Source organism: Myotis myotis, unplaced genomic scaffold, assembly GCF_014108235.1.
Source record: "Myotis myotis isolate mMyoMyo1 unplaced genomic scaffold, mMyoMyo1.p scaffold_m19_p_1, whole genome shotgun sequence".
Taxonomy (NCBI): Eukaryota; Metazoa; Chordata; class Mammalia; order Chiroptera; family Vespertilionidae; genus Myotis; species Myotis myotis.
This window is the reverse complement of record NW_023416313.1, coordinates 76,104,059-76,129,855: the sequence shown is the minus strand read 5'-3', so window position 1 is coordinate 76,129,855 and position 25,797 is coordinate 76,104,059.

Genomic DNA, 25,797 nt, shown 5'->3' with positions numbered 1-25,797 from the left:
TGCCTCTGGTATTTTTTTTAGTCTTCAATAACTTCCACAGTGTTTGAAATCTACGGTCTTTGCTCTTTTATTTAATAAGGCATAAGATTTTCCTTCATGTAAAGTTCTTTCATGGAGAGATCTTAAAGTTCTTTGCAAATATTGATTAATTCTCTCACCAGCAAATGACTCTTCCTACTTGGCATCTTTGGGAAACTGAGGCAGAAAGTGACATACTAGAAGTCACGTAAAAACTTGACACTGAAGCTTAAATTTCTGCCCAGCAGATAAAGACTCAGTGTTCTCTTCGGAAAGAAATTTTGTTTCAAACTTGAGATAAATAACAATGTCCAGAAAATCAAATCATAAATTAGAAGTGGCCTGCGTAACTTCACCTCACTGGCATACGAATCTGAAGAACGACTTACTCTTAATTAAGATTTAGCCACTAAGACTGACTTAGAGTGAAACTCATATTACAAGATTTTATTACCACACGCGTGTACACACACAGCAGGACTTTTAGTATCCTACCATGAAGTGTTATTTGAAATCATTAAAACTAAACTGCACCTGTCAAAATAAATCAACCAATATATTTGGTGACTTGGAATCCATGCCTCTTTATCTTTCCCACACACTCATTAATTCTTCATATTCTTCCCCATCGTGAGTGTTCAATTTCTAGGTATTCCTGTCTTATAAAAACAGTGTATGAAAATGAAATTGGGTATTTAATGCATGGTTCTGTCTGTGGATTCACCTGGCTTTAGCTTTGTCACACAGTATGCGCTTGCAGGGCTGCTATGTGGTTTTTCCTCCCATAAATGTTTTTACAGCTTTACGTTGGAAAAGCCAATCCAGCTGACAAATCTTGGCTGTCGCCTTTATGTATTTCTTTTTGATTTAACATGCTTCTGATTAACAATGGAGCTTCCTGATTCTGTCAAAACAGTAAGGTACACATGCCTTTCCAGAAATGACTGTTTTTAAACGAGAGATTAAGTAAACAAGCCATTCCTGCTGGTACAATAATGGATTATGTGGCTGACTATTTAATATTATGTTTAGCCAGAACTCCCCAGGGACACTTTATTACATTAGCATAAACAAAGAGAGAACTGAAGAAGCGGAGGCGGCGCTCCTCCATGGGGGAAGCAACTGAAGAGGCCACGAGCGAGACTTGTGTCCTGAAAGAGGAGAACAAACGCTTTCCTTGTTGAAGTAACCACTGTGTTCATGTTTGCATGAACACATACACACGGGCTTGAGTGTTCCAAGCGGATCCAGGTCGATTTTAAAAAGGACCTAAACGTTTTATAAACCACCCTTAACAGTTCTATAATAAAGCATGTAACGAATAAAAGGATTCGGTTAATAAAGTTGGAAATGTTGTATTTAGCAGGTGAGACTCTAGGTGGTTTTAGTCTTTATCTTGCTTCCTAACAGTCCAGTTTTATTTCCACATTCTGGTTATGCTCAGGAAAATCTATTAACCTATTTTCCTTCAGTAGGAGTGTCAGAAAGAGAAATTGATCCACTCTCCAAGGCTCCCTGGCTGACTTGGGCAGAAAATATATTATTAAAAGATACTGGGCTAGCCACTACATGGTATTCCACTTCTATCTGCATGATCTGAGATGGCTTTGTGATTTTTCTAGCATGTGTTTTCATTTGGGGATTAGGAAACATTTGTTTTTCCTGCTATGTTGGATTTTGAAAGAAGGAAATAAGAAAGCAAACACGTGTTTAAAATCTACCATGTCTTCCTTTTCTGTTTGTGAAAGCTAGAAGTTTTCACAAGCATTCCTCTCCTTCATTCTCCTCCGAATCATGTGAGGTAGTTATTGTCCAGGTTTGTGCAGTGGAAGAAGCCAAGACTGAGTGAATTTTAGTAACTCATTCAAGGCCACACAGCTAGTGAAAGGCATTGCCAGGTGAACTTGAATTTTCTTGAGGGCAAAGCCCTGGGTATTTCCAACCTTCCATGCCCGCATACTTCCTTCCTTGGCACCTGGGTAGGAAGGAGGTGGGAAAGAAGGCTGATGATGGCATGCCCAGCAAAGGCTGGAGCCAACTGCTGAGCAATCCCTCCACCTCCCCTTATACCATTCCTTCCACAGTCTGTTCAGATCGTTATCTAATATTTATTAGCAGCACTACAACCACGCTGATTCCTCCCATTTTCATGGGAATAGCTAGCTGAATGAAAGTGTCAGGAGAACTGTCTCAATTAAGGGTCTAAATTGATTGACTTAAAGTAGAAATGTGGGTTTAAGGGTTGGAATATTGATAATAGTGAATAAAGCTTGGTACTAAATATTTATCTTTTTAGATATTCTAAATGTACCTTTTAATTTTAACATAAGACATTCCCCACCTATTCTTTATTGCTAGTATATTTTGGTCCATTATATATTTGCCAATATAAGCATTTTCTCCCTTAAACTGCTTATAAGGTACTATCCTTCTCACCTGCCATGGTCCCAAGTATATAGGAAGAGTTGATGAGGTGGAGACCCTGGGTCAGAATTATCATGGAGGATTCAACCATTATATCTTCTTTTCTGTGTTCTGTGGGATATAGTTTTAACAGCATAAATTTGGGAATCAGAAAGACTTGTATTTGTGTGTCAATTAAGTCATTAGTCAAATACATAAATTCAAAATTCAGATTCTGGCTCCAAGACTGGCTACGTTGCCTTGAGCTTCATTAAAAAAACAACAACAACAACAACAACAACAAAAACTCTTCATCTTTAAAACAGGGAGAGTATTTCCTATCCTACTGAGTTGTGGAGGTGTCTTCCAGACCATGATTTCAAGGCTAAGAAAGAGTAGGCACAGTGGGACCTGCAGGACAGCTCCACGTTAGCAGAGGTAGATTGAAATGGAGTGTAGGGGATGGGGAGGGAGGCAGATAAATCAGGAATAGAACTTTGGATGAGGGAAGTGTGGGGTAGACAATCTGAGAAGAGCAAAGTTCGTAGCTGGGAAGACAGCAGCGATATGTCAAATTCACGTGGGCAAGGCATGCTCCAAAAGATGAGCTTAAGGTAGAGAAACAAGGATAGAATAGGGTATGATGTCGCTGGGACCCGGGCAGTGGTCTAAAGGGATGCCAGCAGACTCTAGGGGCAGTTGGGAGAATTAAACGAGTTAATGTGAAGGAACCCAGCCTGGAGCTTTATAGTAGACTCCCCATTCTTTCTTCCCCGTTGTCTTCCCTTCCCACTTGCTATGAAATAGAGATCAACTGCTCCTAAAGCTGCTAACAATCCATCTGACCCAACTACAATGCTTTCAAACAGTGAGTCAGTGATCATTCTAAAGAGGATGTTCTAAATCCTAATGCCCCCAGATGTCCTTTCTATTTGAAATGACTTGATGTTCATTTGTGCACATTTTAAAGTTTTTAAAAGAGATTTCACTTGTAATGATTTATTCAAGGATAGAAATCAAAGTTCAGTTAATTTTTTTAACTCAGGAAACTTATCATTCAAGAAGATGGATGTTTAAATGATTTTAAATCCAGACCACATTTTTTGAAGCTCAGCGTAAATCATGAAAAAAACAGAATTAAGTTGTACAATTGAAGGTAACCTGAACAGTATTTTTGCCCTATTTTTAACTTACATGAAATCATTTCTATCAACGTTATACTATAGGCCTTTTGCCAATTAATCCATCCCTTCCTTCCTCGAGTACTATAAATTGCCCAAGACCTGAGACTATTTTTCTGAGAAGTTGGCACCAAGTTTCTTTAATATAATCGCCAATAAATAGAGCTCATGTGAATGAGCCTCTTCTGTGGCTGCAGGCAAGGGGACAGCCACGGAGAGCTCTGCTGCCTCACTGGGCAGGGCCCAGGGACGCCTTTAGGCTGCCACAAGAGAAGCTTGAGACGGGAAAGGTGGGAAATGACCAGATGTTTATGGCCAAACTCGATTCCTCCCAAACTCAACACACACCTCTGATGCATTGGAGATGGACAGCCCTGGGTTCCAAGGCCAGTTTTGAAACATATCAGCAACTTGCTCTATTAAGCTAGTTTTTCCATCGTTAACAGGGGGTAATAATGATAAGTGTCCAGAATTTTGTAAGGATTAATTAAGATAGGACATAAAAGCGCCCATCACATAATAGTTACCTAATAACTAGTGAGTGCAGACATAATAGCTAATATTTATGAAGCATTTAATATACTCCAGGCACGGCAATAAGTATTTTATGGGCACTATCTTTTCTGTTCCTCTTAACAACCTTAAGAACTAAGTATCACTATACTCATTTTACTGACATGGAGACGGAAGTATAGAGCTTATGGGACTTATTCAGGGTCCCACAGGTGGTAAGTGGTAAATGGAGGATGCAAATTCCAGTTTTGTATAAGCGCATTGTAGTTAAATGTATCAAAAGTAAGCCCATGGGAACCATGAGATGTGTAAATGGTTTAGAGCTTCACAGAGAAAGCTGCCATAGGATTATTATGAATAAAAGAGTAAACATTTTTAGATATGAACAAAGTGACAATAACGTGAATTATAAAAGCCAGGGGGATTTATCAGAATCTATCTTTCTGAAATATACCAATTCTAATTTTAGTAAGGCCTATCTAAGTAAGGTCTATCCAAAACAAGCTGTGGCAGTTAGAGTGGAATCAATGAAGATAAAGGCAGAAGTGGCTTGCAGAGAAGGTGGTAATGCATGGCATAAGTGCCAGGACATAGTTGGGGCTGCAATTTTTATTTGGATTATTAACAGATGACTATCACTCAAAAACACTTATTACTTGCATGTAGCACTTGAATTCAACCTCCGACTAGACTAGATTTTGGGTGGTTGTTGTCAAGTTGTTTCTAGAGAAATTATATTTAATTGTAAGAATAATGTGGTGGGCGTTTTGTGTGTATTTTCTAAAGAAAAATAGCCTAAGCCAGCGGTTCTCAACCTGTGGGTCGCGACCCCTTTGCCGGTCGAACGACCCTTTCACAGGGGTCGCCTAAGACCATCCTGTATATCAGATATTTACATTACCATTCACAACAGTAGCAACATTGCAGTTATGAAGTAGCAACGAAAATAATTTTATGGTTGGGTCACAACATGAGGAACTGTATTTAAAGGGCCAGAAGGTTGAGAACCACTGGGCCCTAAGCTAACCAAATTAGGTCTGTGACTATTGCAGGTCAAGAAGGAGACATCATATCAAATAGAAGAGGGAGAGCTTCCTGTGAAAAATTTGAAGTTTAATGAGATGAAAGTGGAATAACTGTGATGCAACGCAGCCGGGACTAAGGGATTGGGAGAGAGAGTTTCCCTTGTCTGGGTCTTTGAAGGTGTTAAGTAGTATTATCATTAATTGTGTTCCTATAATGTACTGGCTACGGGGATCTAATGTACACTCTAAGCACTATCTCAAGCTAGAGCAATTGAAAGATAATAAGAGGAAAATGAGTAATGAATCCTTTTTATTGTGCTTGTGCACTGTAAATGGCCTCCATTGAAACAGTCTGTGTTTAGACCGGTAATAAAATGAGTGATGAAGGCAGACATTTAACATGAGAATTGGTTCCAGTGAGGAACATATTTTCTATTTTTTTTTAAAGAAATTCACAAATAATTTAGGTTATGGAGAAATTCCTCACTTGGAAACTTTCTACAATTTCTGTGCAGGTTTTTATCAGCCTTGGCAAAGTGTGTGAGGCTTTTTTGTTTTTACTTTTTGTGGCTTGAAACATTGGCAAGGACTCTAACAGTAGCTGAGGACACAGGACTTTATTTGTTGATTTGTCAGTATGTAGACCTTTCTGCCTCCAATGGGCAAACACAGGAGCAGAGGAAGAATGACCTTCATAAAATATGTGGCACTTCTTTGGTTTCATGGACTCTGCTAAGGTGCAGATCTGTTATTCAAATATTCGCACTGTAGCCTTACCTCGACCCTGAAATCATTAATCCAAAATTTATCAGCTCTTCCTTCTCATTTGCACTCCCTCCCCCCAAAAAAAGATTAATCTGATTCACTATAGTCTTACCCACCACAGTGGAAGCTCATTTTTTGAGAACTTAAGCGCCTGACACCTTGAACACAAACCTTACAGCAGCCCAGCAAGGTGGGTATTTTTACTCTCATTTTGGGAATCAGATCATTAAGGCCCAGCCCTAACTGGTTTGGCTCAGTAGATAGAGCATCGGCCTGTGGGTCAAAGGGTTCCAGGTTCGATTCTGGTCAAACCTGGTGCATGTAAGAAGCAACCAGTCGATGTGTTTCTCTCACATCAATATTTCTCTCTGTCTTTCCTTCTCTTTCACTCTCTCTAAAAATCAATGAAAAAATATCCTTGGGTGAGGATTTTTAAAAAAAGAAAATTAAGGCCCAGTGAGGCCCAAGGACGTATCCACTGATAAGTAACAGAGCCTGGAATTCCAGGCCAACTTGGATAGACTAGGAGGCCCTGTTCTTCCATGCACTGCACTTCTCTCAGAGCGGCCTGCTGCACACGTTAGGATAGGCACCTAAATAGAAACACTCATGAGGACAGTAACTACTCACCCCTAGGCCTCTGAGCTGTGTTGCTATCTAAGCAACAGCTGGGAGTGGAGATGCCTGTGCTTACATACGTACGCAGTCTTTGGTCTTGTTGTTTTCAGTTGTGCAGATCTTTGCTCCATTCTCTAAAGTTCCCTGGCTGCTTTTCCAAGTGGAAAAGCATCCCCAGCAATTACAGAGGAAACTGTGATTAGGAAGATAGGGAAGAATTAGTAAAATAAAATTAGGATAGAGACTGGGAAAAGGAAATTGTAGGGTCCCTCTGTCCACGCCCCTCTTCCCTCACCACCACCACTGTTTTGGGCATCTGAGCATGTTAGTGTGGTAGAGTCCAAAGGATCCTAAAGTCGTTCAAACATCTCCTACAAACTGAGTGTGAGTTCCTTGTATTCTGAAAATGGCACTCTGGCCAGGAATCCGTGTAACAGGTAAAACACTCCATAGACTGGAAATCCTATCTAATAAAGAGGGAATATGCTAATTGACCCTCACACTGCACAAAGATGGTGACACCCGCAGCTAATAAGGAGGGAATATGTTAATTGACTGCCACAACCTCAAAGATGGTGGTGCCCACAGCCACAAGATGACCTGTAGGGAAGGGCAGTTGGGGGTGACCAGGCCTGCAGGAGAGGGTAGTTAGGGGTGACCAGGCCGGCAGGGGAAGGCCATGGGGGGTGATCAGGCTGGCAGAGGAGCAGTTAGGCATCAATCAGACTGGCAGGAGAGTGGTTAGGGGGTGATCAGGCTGGCAGGCAGAAGCGGTTAGGAGCAATCAGGTAGGCAGGCAGGTGAGTGGTTGGGAGCCAGCAGTCCCAGATTGTGAGAGGGATGTCCAAGGTCTCCCAGACTGGAGAGGGTGCAGGCTGGGCTGAGGGACACCGCTCCCCAGTGCACGAATTTCATGCACCAGGCCTCTAGTGAAATATAACAGCATCTGTGGACCATCAAACTGTTGTATCCAAACAACAAACCTGCAGGGAGATTTATCAAGGATTATAGTGGGACTTTAAGAAACAGCAGCATGAAAACAGAGTGCTTGATCTGGCCCCTGGCTAACAGTCAAAAGGAAAGCCTAGGGGATTAAAAATGGCAGCAGAGTAGGAGGATGCTCCATGGACACGCTCCCAGGAGCAAGCTGGATTTACAACTGAAGTACAAAAAGGTTTCCTGAATAATCAATGGAAAACTCACAGGAGAGAACCCTGATACACAAGGACCAAAGGTGAAGACTGCATAGAGACTGGTAGGAGGGGCAGAGGTGCAAAAGGTCTGGCTGGGCACCTACAGACAGCAACTGAAGTCCCAGAGAGATATCTCAGCTGTGGGGGGTGCCACTGAGAACTCTGGGATCTAATCCCAAATCTGGGCTCCCCACCAAAGAGCACCAAACTGAGGAGGGCTCCCACATAACATCTAGCTGTGAAAAGCAGTGGGTGCTGTCTGCCAGGGAATGGCAGCTGAAAGTTCAGGCACCTTCTTAAAGGGCCAATGCACAAAAAATTCCCTGTGGAGCCATCCACCTGTGCTCTGGCAGAGGGAGGGTGAAGTGGACTGGAGCTGGGAGAGCAGAACACAGGACTGGGGTCTCAGGGATAGAGCTCAGAAGGCAGACACCCCAAGTTTCCTGTGCTGAGTCATTCCCTCACGCAGTGGAGGACATCTTTCCCACATAGACATTTGCCTTGCCTCCGGGGAAGACAGTGGACAGACCCTATTGGAAAACACCATGCCCTGAGGCCACTTAAGAGATTAAAAGTAACAGCTCCCAGGCAGAAGCGACTGCCCCACCCTGTTGGAAAAACTCTTGCCACACCTGAGGACGATTGCCTGGGGGCAAGTCAAGTTACAATCCTATTAGTCTGTAGACCAGTGGTTCTCAACCTTGGCTGCACATTAGAATCACCTGGGAATCTTTTTAAAATACTGATTTCTGGGCCTCATCCTCCGGAAATTCTGTTTCTTTGTTACTAATGGTGTGGCCCCACTCCATAACAAAGAAACAGAATTTCCGGAGGATGATGTTGTGCCCAGATTTCATGATTCCCAAGAACCCACAGGGAGCCAGCGAGTCCAATGCAAAAGCAAAGAGTCATTCATTTCAAACCTAGGTTTGGCTCCCCTGCCACACTCACCGATGCAACGGTAAGCTCCAGTGGCCGAGAGAGAGAGAACTCTGTGTGGAGAGAGGTTTTATAGGGGTTTGGGGTAAGGGGAGGAGAAAGGACTGTGGGCCCTGCTGATTGGCCAGGCGTGAGTACACAGGATGTGGTCATAGTGATGGCGTGCACTTCCCTTGACTATCTTCCGGGAAGAAGCTTGCTGAGCACATGGCCAAGTTAAGATGAAGGGCATAGCCCTTACCCTGGGGCAAGGTGGAGGGCGTACTCCTCGCCCTTTCAATGAGACTCAGAAATCAGGGTTTTAAAAAGAATCCCAGGTGATTCTAATGTGCAGCCAAGGTTGAGAATCACTGCGACAGAAGCAGTCTCTGGAGGCTTTGAATCTTTGCCTGATTCAATTAGTCAGAAACAGCCTTTAACACTGTCCTGCACTAGAGATTGTGAGGTATAGAGCAGTGGTCGGCAAACTGTGGCTCATGAGCCACATGCGGCTCTTTGGCCCCTTGAGTGTGGCCATGAAGTTTCAATTGTACTGAACGTGCGCGTCTGCACGTGGTATTTTGTGAAGAGCCACACTCAAGGGGCCACAGTTTGCTGACCACTGGTATAGAGGATCTACCTAATACATAGTCACAAACACAAACAGACAACCAAAATGAGAAAACAAAGAAACAACCCCCAAATGAAAGAACTAGAGAATTCTCCAGGAGAAGAGGTAAATAAAACAGAAATAAGAAATTCTTTTGTATTGTTTTATTGCTTAAAGTATTACAAAGAGCAGGGGTCCTCAAACTACGGCCCGCGGGCCACATGCAAATACAAATATTGTATTTGTTCCCGTTTTGTTTTTTTACTTCAAAATAAGGTACGTGCAGTGTGCATAGGAATTTGTTCATAGTTTTTTTTTAAACTATAGTCCAGCCCTCCAACGGTCTGAGGGACAGTGAACTGGCCCCCTGTTTAAAAAGTTTGAGGACCCCTGACAAAGAGTATTACATATGTCTCCTTTTTTTTCCTGCCCTTGACAATCCCCTGGCCTCCCCTACCCCCCAGTGTCTTATGTCCATTGGTTATGCTTATATGCATGCATACAAGTCCTTCAGTTGATCTCTTACCCCCAAGAAATTTTTCTGAAACAGAATTCAGAGTGATGATGTTAAAAATGCTCAACACTATGAAAATATATATATAGTAACTATGAAAAAAGAACAGTCTGAAATAAAGAATGACAACACAAATAAAGAACACATTGGAAGGAATACACAGCAGATTAGAGAAAGCTAAGGATCAAATCAGTGAATTAGAAGACAGAATTGAATATATCACTCAATCAGAGAACCAAAAAGAAAAAAACAATTAAAAAACAGGAGGACAGCTTACGGGAGCTGTGGGACGATGTGAAATGTAACAATATTAGTATAGTAGGTGTGCCAGAAGAGGCAGAAAGGGAGAAAGGAATAGAGAAGGTGTTTGAAGAAATAATGGTAGAAAACTTCCCTAACCTGGTAAAGAAAAAAGTCACACAAGTTCAGGAGGCACAGAGAACTCCAAACAAGAAGAACCCAAACAGACCCATGCCCAGATACATCATAATTAAAATGCCAAAAATTAAAGACAAAGAGAGAATCTTGAAGGCAGCAAGAGAAAAGAAAACTGTTACCTACAAAGGAGTTCCCATAAGGCTGACACCTAATTTCTCATCAGAAACTCTACAGGCCAGAAGGGAATGGCAAGAAATATTCAATGTAATGGAAAGCAAGGATCTGAGACCAAGATTACTATATCCAGCAAGGCTATCATTCAAAATAGATGGTCAAATAAAGAGCTTCCCAGACAAAAAGAGGCTAAAGGAGTTCATCACCACCAAGCCAGCATTACAAGAAATGCTAAAGGGATTGCTGAGAAGAAGAAACAGAGAAAGAAACCTAGCCATATAGAATTAAAATGGCTATATATAAGTACCTCTCAATTATAACCCTAAATGTAGGTGGATTAAATGCTCCAATCAAAAGGTATAGGGTAGCTGAATGTATACAAAAACATGACCCAACTTTGTGCTGTCTACAAGAGACCCACCTCAAAACAAAAGACACACACAGGATGAAAGTGAAGGGATGGAAAAAAAATACTCATGTCTGACAAAATAGACTTTAAAAGCATCATGCTAAGTGAAATAACCCAGTTGGAGAAAGATAAATATCATGTGATCTCACTCATTTGTGGAATATAATGAACAACATGAACTGATGAACAAAAATAGAGCCAGAGGGAAAAATATATATATATATTATATATAATAGAAATAATCCTGTTAATTCCAGATTTTTAATATTTCCTACAACTTTTGTGATATCATACTATGTTAGTACAGTTTTGGTAATATTATTATACTTAAAATCCTTTCATTCTTGAAATTTAATGTTTATTGCATGTAATATTATTATATGTAAGATCATTTTTCTTGAATAATTGGTGTTTATTGCATGTAACATCATATTTAAAATCATTTTTCTTGAGATATTAATGTTTATTGCATGTAACATTATATTTAAGATCGTTTTTCTTGAAATATTAAGGTTTATTGCATGTAACATTATTATATTTAAAATCGTTTTTCTTGAAATAAAATTAAAAAAACTGCAAAAAAAAAAAAGGAAAGCCTAGGGACACTTTTTTCTTATCTCATTGGTACTAAGCATTTGTGGGCGCCACACATCTGGCTTCCCCCACATTAGAGCTGGTTGAATCTGTGCCTGGCTTCAAGTGCGTTTTGTGATTTTGTTACCATCCAATGCCCAGGGAGCGGCAGGCGCTCCGTTTACTCAGATTCTATAAAAGAAACATATGTTTGGTTTTGCACGCATGTGTTTTGCTTTCTTATGGGATGTGAAGCTTTCCTTGAACTAGTCGGTTTGCAGCTCCAGGCCGCAGCTGGACTTAGGAGGTGACGGAGGAGAGGCTGTGGGGAGCTGGAAGGTAACAGCTGAAGGTATCGAGTGATGGGGAGCCCAGCCTAAGATCAGAACTTGTCCTGGGAAATTCAACAAGTCAAGATAATGAGGATCAGACTGGAGAGGAGCTCAGTGCCTCCACACACAGGGTCGAGGAAATATTCCGGGCCTAACTGCTCTTACAGTAAAGCATAAATCATGCCCTGCAGACAGCCGACTCGGCTGTGCGGCCTTCCACACGCTGTGCGTGTTCCATGGCTACACAGTTCATCATTTATTTTCCCTCCATAGCCCGAGGGAGAATTCAGTATTAAAACACCCTGTTCAACAAACAAGTCAGAAGATTTCTAAGTAAGATAAATGAAGGCCCAGGCATACCAGTGGGTTGGACAAACTATTTGCAAACTCAACAATCCATAGACTTATTCCTCCACAGGCTTGGGAGCCTTCAGCTGGCCCTACTCCATGGTGGTAGAAATAAGTGGGAAGGGATTCAAGACCACAATTGGAGACCTCTCCAGTCCAGCAAGAGGGTATTAAAAAATAAAAAAGGTTATAAGTGATGACACAGTTATGTAACCTAGAATGTAAAATTGTATTGTTTTCATTCTTCCTCTTTAAATGTTTATATTCATAACTTGCCTTGCATCTCTCTTTTTACACCTTTTGGAGTCCTTCTTTCCTTGTTCTTTTCCTCAAAAAAACCATTTCATAGCATTGGAGTAGGTTATGGGGATTCCGGCATCATCACAGCAGCCAGCAACTCAATGTCACTTTCTAAGTAAGCAGGAGCAAGTTGCAGAAGCCACGGTTTAGGATGAAAGAAAGATAAACTTAATGAGAAGTTCTCAATTTTCTTTCTACACACCATTAGATTGTCTCCAGTGCCCCATTTTGGGAAATCATTGATCTAATGAAGAGGGAAGATGACTTAATAAAAACATTAGTGATGAATGGAGTGGCTTTTTCAATGGTACTTATTGCAAGTAAATAAAGAACAAAACAAACAAACCAGAACTGCTCCCTAAGAAACCAGCCACAGCATTTTTATCCCAAAATATATTTAACCCTGCAATGTTGCTACAAGTTCATGTTCTCTGGCAGAGGAAACTGCCTTGGTTTGCACAGGTTTTGTCCTCAGTGTCTTCTCTCTAGAACAGTGGTTCTCAACCTTCCAAATGCCACGACCCTTTACTTCAGTTCCTCATGTTGTCGTGACCCCCAATTTCATTGTTACAAATTGAACATAATTAAAGCATAATGATTAATCACAAAAACAATATGTAATTATATATGTGTTTTCCGATGGTCTTAGGCGACCCCTGTGAAAGGGTCGTTTGATCCCCAAGGGGGTCGAGACCCACAGGTTGAGAACCGCTGCTCTAGGAGGAGGTTGGGGACATAGGCTCAGCCCTGCACCAGCCGCCCGTGGCTTTGCACCGCCTGTTTCTAAGGAGATTCTGCCTGTGCTTAAAGGCAGATGCCATCCTCCCTTTACCCCGATTTGTCTCTGCTTAATTGAACTGTCATTGGCTTTGTTCCAGCAAAGTCCTGTTTCAGCTACTGATAAATCATAGTCTTTCGTTTTCTAGTTTTTAGAGCTAAACGAACCCCTGGAATGAACCACTGTTCATCTTAACCGCGTCCCCAGCGCAGAGACCAGTGCATCAGGCAAGTGGATCGATGTGGTTTCTCAGCAAATCGGCAGAGTCCAGCAGTTATTTGCTGGAACATCAGAAACCCAGGTATGGAATAGCTTTCCCCTGAATCACTTGAGAACCTTGTTTGAAGGTTTAAGAAAAAGAACTTGGGCTTTATTCTAGCTTCTTGTTAAAGTTCAGGTTCTAAACGATGGCCCGAGTGAACTCATTGGATAAATACTCCGAGAGAAAACTTCTTTGTATCCATAGTTAACATGGGAAACCAGAAACGTGTTTAATACATGTCTCAGAGCTCAAAAACCCCAGAAATCAAAGTGAGAAAAGTTTAGAGAGCCAAGATTTCCACGGATAATCAAAGCCCAGACTCAGATTTACAGGAGCAAAGTCTTCCCTACAGAAGGGGTTGGGTCTCTCAGGGAAAATGAATTAGCATGAGGTTTGTTACACAAAAATATAAATTTTAGAGAGCATAAATGTGGAATGTGCTGCTCACACTTTATTTTGGATTGTCCTTTTAAAAAAATTACCTCATTTTAAATGGCTAAACAGTCTTAGCCATCAGCCAACATTTCACAAAGGAAGCCCAGATAGGAAAATGACTCATGTAAGGTTAGACACTAGCTAGGAGGAAAGCAAAGGCAGCACAACCCTGACTCCGGATTCTTGGACCAATGTTCCTTGCTTTCCAAAATGCTGTTATAGTTGATACAAGAAACCCTTTTTTCCTACTGGAATGATAGCTCAGCCCGACCCAAGAACAAAAATTCACTTTCATTTTTCAAAGTTTTTATAGCTAGAAGCTCTCACTTCAGGTCAGCAAAAGTCATATATGGATAACTGAAGAAGGTTTGCTAAATTTCTCAGGGCTTTGAGGTTATCAGCAGATTCTGCAAACTTACATATCTCACACATACTGTTAGTAAGTTCATAGTTTCATTTGCTCATCCATTTACGCATTGCCTCTCCTATGTGAAAGGCCCTGTAATGGAATCGAAGAATATTCCCAAGAGAATATGACATGGTCTGTGATATAAGACCAACATAAGGTAATCAGTAATAACCATGGCTAAGTGCCCTATTTCATAGCACAAGGATAACTTTTTTTATTCATAAAAGATAACATGGCCCTTGATTTTAAGAGATTCACATGGTAATATGATTTAAAATAAACACCATCCCCCCACCCCCGTCACCTGAGACTCCTACTTCCACTGAGCAATTCCTTGTGCACCTTCTGCACATTGCTCTGTAAACACGCTCCATAGGTCTCTTTATTTACAAATAGGGGCGTAATTTACATTATTCTGTAACTTGATTTTTGCACCTGGCAATATACTTTGGTAATCTTTCTATATAAGCACACAGCTCTATTAATTTCCTTCTAGCTATGGAGTATTTCATTGAAATGACACATTGTAAATTTTTAACCAGCCCCTATTATAGATATTAAGATTATTTTCAGTTTTTACTCTTGCAAACAATGCAGCAATGGTTACACTTTTGTATACATCCTCATGTGCATTTTCAGCATATTTGCAGAATAAATTCCTAGAACTGAAATGACTAGGTCAAAGGGTAAATTAATTTTCTATTTGTGTTAGATATAACCAAATAACACTCTAAGATAACATGAAACAAACACATCTAAGGATGCTGTGCTAATTTACACCCCCTCCACAGTGTGTGAGAAAGCTGGTCTCCCAGACCCTTGCTAGCACCCAGCTTTATCAAGGTGATAAGCAAAATAGTGTCTCAGTCCAATTTGTAGTTTTTCATTTTCAGTGAGTGTTGACTTTTTCATTTTCTTTCATGTTGATACTCTATGATGCTTTTCACGATATGTTACATGCCTTTACCACTTTTTATTATTTACTTATAAAATAATTGTAATACATTATTTGAAATAATTGTCTTATGTGTCGCAAATATTTCTCACTTTGTTACCTGTCTTCGGTATATTTTACTATACTAAAGTTGAAGAAATATGTATATATATATATATATATATATATATAGAGAGAGAGAGAGAGAGAGAGAGAGAGAGAGAGATTAAATCATTTTCCTTATGACTTCTGAGATTCTGAGGTTTGGGTCTTGCTCTAAAAGGACTTCCTCCCCTTTAAATTATAAAGTAAATTATTCTTTGTTTTCTCCTGGTGATTTTATGGTTTTATTTTTAAAAATTCAAATGTTTGATTCTGACTTCCACTTCAGGTTAGAATGTAGAAGGACATGAAAGACCTTTGTTTCACCAAGAAAAACCCAGATATATAAAAAATCACACTTTCCCAAGGGGCTAACAAAGATAGGACAAAGGAAATCTTACTGAACTGAATTTCAGAGAAATGAGCCCTTCACTGACAAAGGGAGAGTGAGGACAGCCTCTACTCCTGGGAAGAGCTCCTGGTCTAAGTATGGCAAGACTATCCTAGAGACACTGCATAGAGAAGCAGAAATCAGCTGAGCTTCAGGTGGTAGTGGAGGCTAGAGAGGTAAAGTGGAACATGGAAATGTCCCCATTGCAAAAATAAATTGGCCCAACAATTCTCACAGCCCCATCCCTACCTTCAGATTTTCACAAAAAATAATCAGTGAAGAAAGGCCAAAATGCAGGGCAAAATCTCAAAGACCCCTGCATTCCCACAGTGCTTGAATTACAGGGCTCTGTGGAGTTAAATTCAAAGCAAATAAAAAATATTTAAAATAAAATCCCATCAGCTCAAATTTTGATAATGTCAAAAAGACAGCAGTAGTGTGGTATTTCAGGATTGTTCTAAACATAAGTCATCTTAATCTAATTAGAACTTCAGCCCAGACCCTGTTCAATTTGACTCTAGAAGGAATCTGAATAATCATCTCTTCACCCTGTCAGACAGAAGGAAAGGGCCTGAATTCTCTGAAAAATAAAATCTAAACAGTATTATACTATACTTCAATCTTCACTGTCTTTGTATACACATTCCTTAGGTACAATGAAAAAAATATGAAGCATATAAACAAAGAAGTCACTGACCAAAATCAAGAGAAAACAGTCAATAGATCCAGAACTGCAGTAGTCCATTATTGGAAATAGCATCAAGAATTTTGAAACAACTATTATAAATATTTGAAAGAATTTATGAAAGATGAATATATGGATAAGAGAGAGGGGTATTTCAATAATGAAAAGAGAACTTTACAAGAGGACAAAATGGAAATTCTAGGACTATAAAACATAATGCCTAAAATAAAAAATTCACTGCATGATATTAACAGCCATTTGAATCTTCAAAAGAAAGCATTAGTGAACTTGAAAACAGGTTGATTAAAATTATAAAGTTGAGTAAAAAATTAAAAAGAGACTTTTTAAAAATGAAGTGACAACAATAAGAATGACTAACTTCTCATCAGAAACAATGCAAGTTGGAAGACAATGAAATAACATTAAAATGCTGAAAGAAAACACACTATCAACCTAGAATTTTGTATATATAGTGAAACTGTCTTTCAGAGCAGTATATGGACAAACCAGATTTAAAAGAAATAAAGTCACAAGTGTGACAGTCATGAGTAGTGAGTGACACATGTCCAATTCTGAGGGCATAAAAACATATCTGGTCCCAAGATCTCTTGGTGTTGTTAATGCTGGTACTGTATCCTCATTGAAAAGAAGCCTTGGTGGTTTTCTCTTGAATAGTGGTTGTCCAGTCACTGATGCAATTTCCTGATTGATTGATTGATTGATTGATTCATTCATTCATTCATTCATTCATTCATCATCTGAAGTAAGAGAAAGTCTCTATCCCTTGCAACCTGATACAAATTAATATAATTCCTCAAGACAAGATGGTTTCTCATCTAAGTTTTTGGTACATTCCATAAACATTTTATATTAACGTACAGAGAAGAAGCTGACATGTCAGAGGAAAAGGGCACAAGACAGCTTTGCAGGGTCCCAGACTCTCTCTAGGCAACCGTTACCTTAGTACACATGAGGACTAAATATCTTTCAATTAAAATTATGTAAATTTTCACAAACTCTCTTCAGGGAGAATGAAATGCTAACCATTGACTTACAAAAAATCAAAGAGAACAGATTGTTCACTTTGATGAGACAGTCCAAATTTTTAATGAAGAATGTAGACAAGTGTCTGGGGAAATGTCTACATATAGCTCCCAGGAGAGGAACAGCAAAGAACGTCTCACTGGTTTGTGCAGTCTAAGCCAAAAGGATTTATGGGAGCCTTTTCTAAATTACCATAATTATAATAAACTATCCCCTGGCAGTGTCATTTAGCAATGTGTTTTATCTGCAGCTTGCATTCAACAGATAGCAGTTTAGCTATTACTGAGAAGACTTATATTTTAGGAATCATTATCCACCATCCTTCCACCGTGGTAGTATATCACCAGTTATTTGCAGGGCAGTGCCTTTTAAAATGATGTTTGGATTCGACCCCATGCAAAGAGCTCGTCCAAAAATGGACATTCTTCTTTGGCTCTCAAGCTTTCATTGTACAGACACTTGGAAGGGCTCCTTGGTAGGAACTTAATAAAGGGGTTAGCAGGATTCATAACATTTGGTCTTCACAAACTACCATCAGCAGTTTCTACAGTATTATTAGAGTCTAGTTCAGAATTTTTCTGACAGCTCTTTTAGTTCTTGTTCATGTAGAAAAGCCCCCCTCAGGGGGTTTTGTTGTCAGTGTGTGATCACTCTAGATGTCATGGTATCGGGAAGGTTTTGGCAACAAATAACAGACACCTGACTCAAATGCCTTCAACAATCAGGACATTTGTTACTCCACGTAACAAGATGTTTGAGTCATAGCTCTGCTCCTCTGGGTCTGCCTTGGCTCTTCCCTCGTGCTCTGCATCAGTGTTGGCCCCAGGCTAGCACCTCTCAAGGTTGCAGTTAGAGAAAGCATTTCCAGGCATTGCATCCTGACACAGCCATGCTCGGAAAAAGAGCTTTTGTCACCTGCCTCTTGATCACCAGCAAGGAGAACTGGACTTATGTAGACAATCTGGAATCTGCCAGCTAGAGGCAGGGATGAGCCAGCCTCTCCCGACACTCTGGGCTGTTCAGAGGAGAGTACATTACTCAACAGATTTCAGGTTCTCTTAGGAAGGAGGAATGATTGTTAGGTGATACTAGATTCTGCCCAAGTTATATTCTGCCTTGTTATTGTTGTTTGTAACCACAGATTACAGTGTCTTTAGTTTCATGATTATTCATTTAGTGTGTCAGAAATTATTTTTGCTAAGATGACAATGTGTGGTGATGCATATCTTCATCAACAATGCGTTGGATTGCAACTTTTCCCATAACTAAATTTAAAAATATGTGAACTCAAGGAACCAAGAATAAACTCTTCACATCCCAGTGCCAAAGCAGATGATTCTATAACTCCTAACACCACCACCCATAGCTCCAACTTGCTTCTCCAGTGACCACTGTTACTAGAATTTTTCCTATAAAATGAGGCAAAAGTGCCCTATCCACTGTTTCTCAGTGGATAGAGCATTGGCCTGCATACCTAGGGTTGCAGGTTTGATCCCCAGCCCAGATGGCGTGTGTGGGGGAGGCAACAAATCCATGTCTCTCTCACATTAATGTCTCTCTCTCTTGCGTGTGCATACTCTCTTCCCCCCACTCCCTCCCCTCTCTTCCACTCTCTCTAAAACATCTATGGAAAAAATATTCTCCCATGAAGATTTTTTTTTAAAAGAGGAAAAGGTGAATTGTGTGTGCTTAGGGGTTATGCTATTCTGCCTAAGTGGGCTCTGCTCAGAAAGATTTGAGAATCTTTCCTTTGGGTAGGAGTTTCCTGTCAACTTTTTTTTATTTTTCTTTGCCACATGAAGAAAGGAGATAGAGCTTGTCTTTTAGCATCAGATGTGCTTACTTTCGTCTCAGGTCGTGGAGACCCAGCTTCTCCTCATTAGTCTCCCCTGTCTGGAATTGGCAGAAACAAGATCGATTTATTCAGATGACGTTCTCTCCTTCTTTTATAAAGTGAAAACATCAAGGCTCAGGAACTGAAAATACTACTATTCTGGCTGGAGTAATTCCAAGTTAATTACTATTATCATTAAGCATTAAATTAAAATATTGGCACTTAAACTGTACATGCTACAAAGTTCAGGCCCTCATCACATCTCAGTTAGATTATTCTAATTGCCTCCTTTTTGATCTCTCTGACTCATCCAATTTATCTTGCACACTGTTCTAGATGGATCTTTAGAAATCACCAAACTGGTCATGTCATTTTCCTGCCTAAAATCCTTAAAATGATTTCCACATGTGTCTTCATTCTGCTGTAACAGAATACCATAGGCTGGGTGGCTAACACAAACCATTTATTTCTCACAGTTCTGGAAGGTGGATGTCTAAGGTCAAGGCATCCACCAGAATGTACAAGACACCAGTACATTTGGTGTCTGGGGAAGCCCTGCTTCCTGGTTCATAGATGGCTGTCTTCTCTCTGTGTCCTCACATGGTGGAAGGGACCAGGAGCTCTCTGGGGTGTCTTTTAAAAGGACACTAACCCCATCATGAGGGCTTGACTCTTATGGCCCAATCGCCCCCAAAGAGCCCTCCTCCTAATATGTACGATCGCACTGGGGGTTAGGATTCAGCATATGAATTTGATGGGAGATGGAGGAGGAATGGAAAACACAAACATTCAGCCCATAAGAAAAGATAAATGGGTACACAAAACCATTCATGCTCTGGCCTCTGCCTTTCTTTTCAACCTCATCTCTTGCCCCATTCCCCAGCAAAACTCCACTGGGCACTACAGCCGGACAATAGCACCCTTGCGGTGTCTGGAACATACCATGTGCTCTACCCCCTGCACACTTTGCTGCCTCTGTCCAGGTTGTTTTTTTTCTCCCTTATCTTCTGTTACTTTCCCATCTCCCCTTCAAAATTAATCCAGACACCACATCCTCTTTAAAAATCCTTTTTCTACTAGGAAAACTAAGTTATCTATTTTTGATGCAGTATTGGTAGTGCTTAATTAAGACTGTGGACTTGAGAGCCAAATTATCCAGCTTCAAATTCAAGTTTCACCAGTTACTGGCTGGGAGATCTTGTTGAAAACTATGTGGGATTTGAGATTTTTATACTGCTTACATGCTAGCAAGCTTGCCCATTGGTGCACCATAGATGCTGGTAGAAGACATGAGATTCCTGGGTCAGAGACAAGGGACTCTGTTACAACAAAAGCACTAGACTGAGCTTCATGTTAGTTTATGTTGGTTCCCCATGACCCCCAAGTCCCGCAGGGTAATGCAAAGGGCCTGTTATGGATGCTTACACAGGCACTATGTTACACGGCAGGAGAGAAACAGTGAGGCTGGGAGGATCACCACTTTTAAAATAATAAAAGTTGAATAAAAAGGCTTCCCGCTGTTCAGGGGAAGATGTTAACTCCATCTACCAAGGCTACTCGCTGTACACATTGCCCTGGGAAACAACCCAGGTAAAGAGCACCCAAGGCCTTGAATTCCTGGCGCACTAGCAAGATCATCCAGGAATACTCATGGTCCATAGTGGATTGCCTCTCCCAAAGCCTTGGGCACATTAGTTACCTCACTTTCTTTGCCTCTTAAGTTGGAAAAACAATGGGGCCTGCATCATAGGGACACTGTAGGAGTTAGAAGAGTTAAACATTCAGTTCTTAGACCAGCTCCTATCCTAGAATAAATGATTAGTAAGTGTTAGCTGTTATTATTATTAACTCTCTAATTTGCCCCATCCTACTCTTTACATATTTTATTTATAGTGTTTATCACATCTCATGGTAAGTATTTGTTTACACGTTTTTCTTCTCTACTGGCCTAAGTACTCCTTTAAGGCTCATTCATCCTGGATCCCAGATGCCAGTCCAGGGTGGGCAATTACATTTGTTTAATGGAGGATAAATGAATGGTCTTCCTGTTTATCAAACAGTGTGATCTCTGTAGAGTCCTCTCTATATGCTTTTGATCAAATTGGAAGACTTCAAACTCTTCCATCCTTTGGAGGGGGATGGAGGAAGCTGGTTCTCTTTTATGTAATACTTTTTCTAACAGAATTCATGTTATGGAAATCGTGCCACACAGACGAGAAGATTAAGTAGTTCCTCCAATGGATAAAAAATCATCTATTCTTATCTGCTTCCATTTCCATACAATGAGAATGATAACAGAGTCTACCTCATGTTGTTGTTGTAGGGATTAAATCAGTGAATGTATGAGTAAAATGCTTAGGACAGAAATTAGCATACACTAAATGTATGTTGGCTATTTATTCCTCATTAACTGCTGTATCCTATTATACCCTGTTATAGGAAATCATGGCTAGAGGTGTTTCAATCACTTGTGATGCAGAAAAGACAAATCTTGTTCTCACTGTTATTGCTTTATTGACACAGTGTATCTGGAGACAGGAGTCAGATGGGTCATTGTTCCATCAACTGCTGCTCAGGAAATAATCCAGGTCAATCCTTCGAATCTGTTCCGTGGCACTGGCTGGGCCCAATGGGCTTCTCTGATCAGACAGAAGCAACCAAAAGAGGTGGCCCGGCACCACCATAGATTCTGGTCCGTGACTGGAGGATGAATAAAGAAAGGAATGAAGAATGGAAAAGTCACTGAAACTGCTTAATATGGCCATTGCTTCACATACTTGATAAGAAAATCATCACCCAATGTTTTGTTTTTGTTTTTTTCTGAAATAAACTGGACTCTAGAAATAATGTCAAATTCTTTTAGCTGAGTTTCCTGAAGTTAAGGTTCTTCATCTGACTGCTCTGACGGTACAAACCTTGCTAAAGAAAAAATAAAAGGCTTCCCTGCCATTTGGCACCATGCACTATTTTGTTAGTTAGAAAATGTAGCCTTTTAATCGGTATGTGGATTACTGGTCCCTGGTGGACAATAAGCAGCCAAAGCCCCTCTCACCCTAGAAACATTAGAACTGAGGAAGGCGTATGGCCCTGCGGGTGAGACCAGATTGACTACAGGTCTCTGCTTTCCTTGGGTTTCACAAGAGGACCTGTGTTTCTTCTCCCACAGTCTATGCAGAACGGGATTTAAGCCACAGCTGCTGCACGCATTCACTCACCTCTGACAACACACACCTGCCTGGCTGGCCTGTGAGCCACAGAATGAACATACTTCTTCTCTGAGGGAAGAGCAAGATAATAAAAAGATGTGATGGACAGAAAGGGGAGTTCAGCAAGTATAGAGCATTAGAGAATGGACCTGCTCATTTCAGTGCTAACCCCATGTGGCCTTGTTGTAATCAGGGTTCTCCAGGGAAATAGGACCAATAGGATCCATATATATGAAGATATTTATTTTGAGGAACTGGCTTGCGTGATTGTGGAAGCTGAGAAGTCTCACTGTCTGCCGTCTGCAAGTTGGAGGCCTGGGGAAGTCAGTGGTGTAGTTCCAATCTGAGTCCAAAGGCCTGAGAATCATTGATTTCTAGTCCCAGGGCAGGAGTCAATGTCCCAGCTCAGCTGGTAGGTAGGAAGCAAAAGGAGCAAATACCCTTCTACTTTTTTGGTTGGATGATGGATTGGATGAGGCCAATCCACCATAGGAAAGGCAATTTTCTTTACTGAGCCCACTGATTCAAATGCGAATCTCATCCAGAAACATCCTGCAGACGTGCCCAGAAGTAATGTTTATTCTTGGCACACTGTGGCTCACTCAAGTTAACATGTAAAATTCACTATCATAGATATGTATAGTTTTTATGTGTATATATCATATACATGTGTATATACAAATATGTACATATATACATAGAAAAATGCTTTTAAAAGTATATAACCAGTGGCTTAGCTTAAGCAATCATATCATACTGTAACTACTTTAATATTTTTGAAATCAGGAGGCTAATGTGTCCAAAATCACATGCCTACTCAAGAGCAGGCCCAGACTTAGCTCTCAGATGTTCTGACTCCCAGCCTAAAGCACTGGCCACACTGGACCATGGTTTCTCCTCTGCGCCCCTCAGTATGAACTATTCTACAAAGTCTGAAATGTCCTCTATAAGGACTCAAGCTCACATTCAAAAGAAAAAGCACAGTATCCATTAAGTACCAGATGGAGAACTCTCGTAAGTTCATACAAGATGAAAAGATGCTTACCTTATCTTCTTGGGCACTTAGGAAGCCTACATTCTCAAAATTCCTCAGGCAGTTCGGTGTGGGCCACGTGACTGGGTTTGGGGAGATGGAGTATGTGCAGATCTGACATCCTCCACTGCCAGGCTAAGCCATCCAACATCCTGTGTCATTGTCCACAGCCTCCCTTTGCCCTGTCTGTGTGGCTTGAGCAGAAGCTCTGAGATGGGGGGACTGCACAATGGATGGAGATAAGATTTGAGGGAAAGCTGCCTGACCTGCAAAGGAGTATACATGAGCAAAAAGGAACGTTAAACTGTAGTAAGCCACTGCAATTCTAGAGCTGATTGTTACAGAAGTGTGCCAAACTGTCAGTGCCTCACCCCCATCCCTGAGTCCTCCCGGAGGTCCTCTGAAGCTTCACTCTGGGGCGTCCTTACGCAGGGACTCAGGTCTCTCTACTTTAGGGCTTTCTTTGGCCATATGGGATTGCTGGTCTTCCCTATGGGCTAGGCAAGAAGTGCTAGGAAGTGAATGCCTTCAGAAGCAACCCTCAACCAATAAAAGTGGTGGGTAGATCTCTCAGCTTTCTTATCTCTTGGAGAGACAATTGCCAGGAAAGCTCTCCATCTTCTCTCAGGGATCTCACGCAGGACTGAGCCCTAGACGTCCACAGTGACATCAATCTCACTACTGCAGACTTGATTGGCTTCCCTTTCTTGCCATCTCACTTCCCCCCTCCCTCAACATGCTTCTGGGATCTTTTCCCAAATAAACTCCTTACACCCAAATCAGAGCCCTGCTTTGGGTGGGGCCAAACTAATACAAGGCAACTAGCATAATTTCCCTCATAAGGAGCACATAGTTGACTGAATAAAATATGTGGTCTAATATTTTTAGGATTGAGTTCTATTTTTGCCTATGATTCCAGTGCATGAACCAGCAAATGAGGATAGTCTTACTTATCTGATACTTAAGGAAAATGATAAGGAATAATTAACAATCCTAAAGTTACTTGCAGATGTTAAATGTTACTTCTAACGTAACTAGAAAATATACAGTTTGTGAAGTGTTTTCTGGTTATAAAAGCCAAAATACATTCCAGTATATAAAATTTGGAAATGCAGAAAAGCCTAAAGAGGAAAATAAAATGCCTCCATTGTCCCCTAGTGACTTTTAAAATTTGGGTGTACAACCTTTTGTTACTATTTACTATGCATATTTTAACAAAATGGGATTCCATTGCATAAATAATTTTGTAACTTGCTTTTCTCATGTACAGAGAATCAGATGTGTAGCCTTCCATGGTACCCCAGGTATTTCAGGAAGTGGATAAACACCATCAGTCTGAGGATACAAACTGATAAATTGTGCCAGTATCACATTTTAGTCCATCCCAGGCCCACTCGATACACTAAAGTAAAAATGTGCAAAGATCAGGAAGAATTCCAATTCACTTAGCACTCTCCAGGAGATCAGAGATTCTCCTTTTTCCATTGTCTTATCTCTGGAGTCTAGAATAATACTTGGCACAAGAAGCTCTCTATAAACACCTATTAAGTAAAGAAGTGAATAAGCACAGCATCTGACACCACCTTCCTGATTGGATTAAACCCACTGTAGTCAGTATGAGGCAGCAGTCAGCACAGAAGAACAAGTGCTTTATCACTGTCAGCTTTCTGGGATGGTTGCTTATTTCATTTCCTCTGCTTTATTCTTTTATTCACATGTCAGTCTCTCCTTGTATCAACACCCTGTTTTTCCATAACCACCTAACACCCCAGTGGTTGAGCAGGACACAACTCATTCCTGTTGCGAGAACTTTCCCTTTTCCACATTATCACCTCCTCGTAAATCATTCCCACGAAGTTCCATTTGTCAAGAAAATGACGGAGAGCATTTTACCTTGCTGTAAACTAGATTTGATTTCTGTTGCCAATTTGCAATCTCCAATAATGTGGCCGCATGTCTGCTGTTCAACAGGGATCAGTGACCCTTTGTCAAAGAGCTTATGGCCCAAAGTGTCACTGACATTTAATAACTTGAGATCCTCAGAAGCACTGAGCACAGCCTCGGGCAGGCTCTGAGCTCTCTCCCTGTCCAGACAAGATCTTCATGATTTACACCACCGCCCCTGCCCCTCGGGGCTTTCAGAGCCTTGAGAGGTATTGAAGTAGCCTTAGAGACCAATCTCCATGGCCAGTTCAGTGACTTTGTCGCCATACCAGTTTTTGGTGATTTCAGAGGTCAGTAGAGTAACATAGAAAATGCTGCTCTGAAAGGTACCTCAGTTGTGTTTGAATTTTGAGCACATGTGGTTAAACATCTTTGGGAATTGGATCCCGGTGTGGTATGCCACACCAGTGATGAGTTTCAAACCTTCCCCACCCCTCCAGACCAAGGGAGATAAAGAGCCAGAGGCTT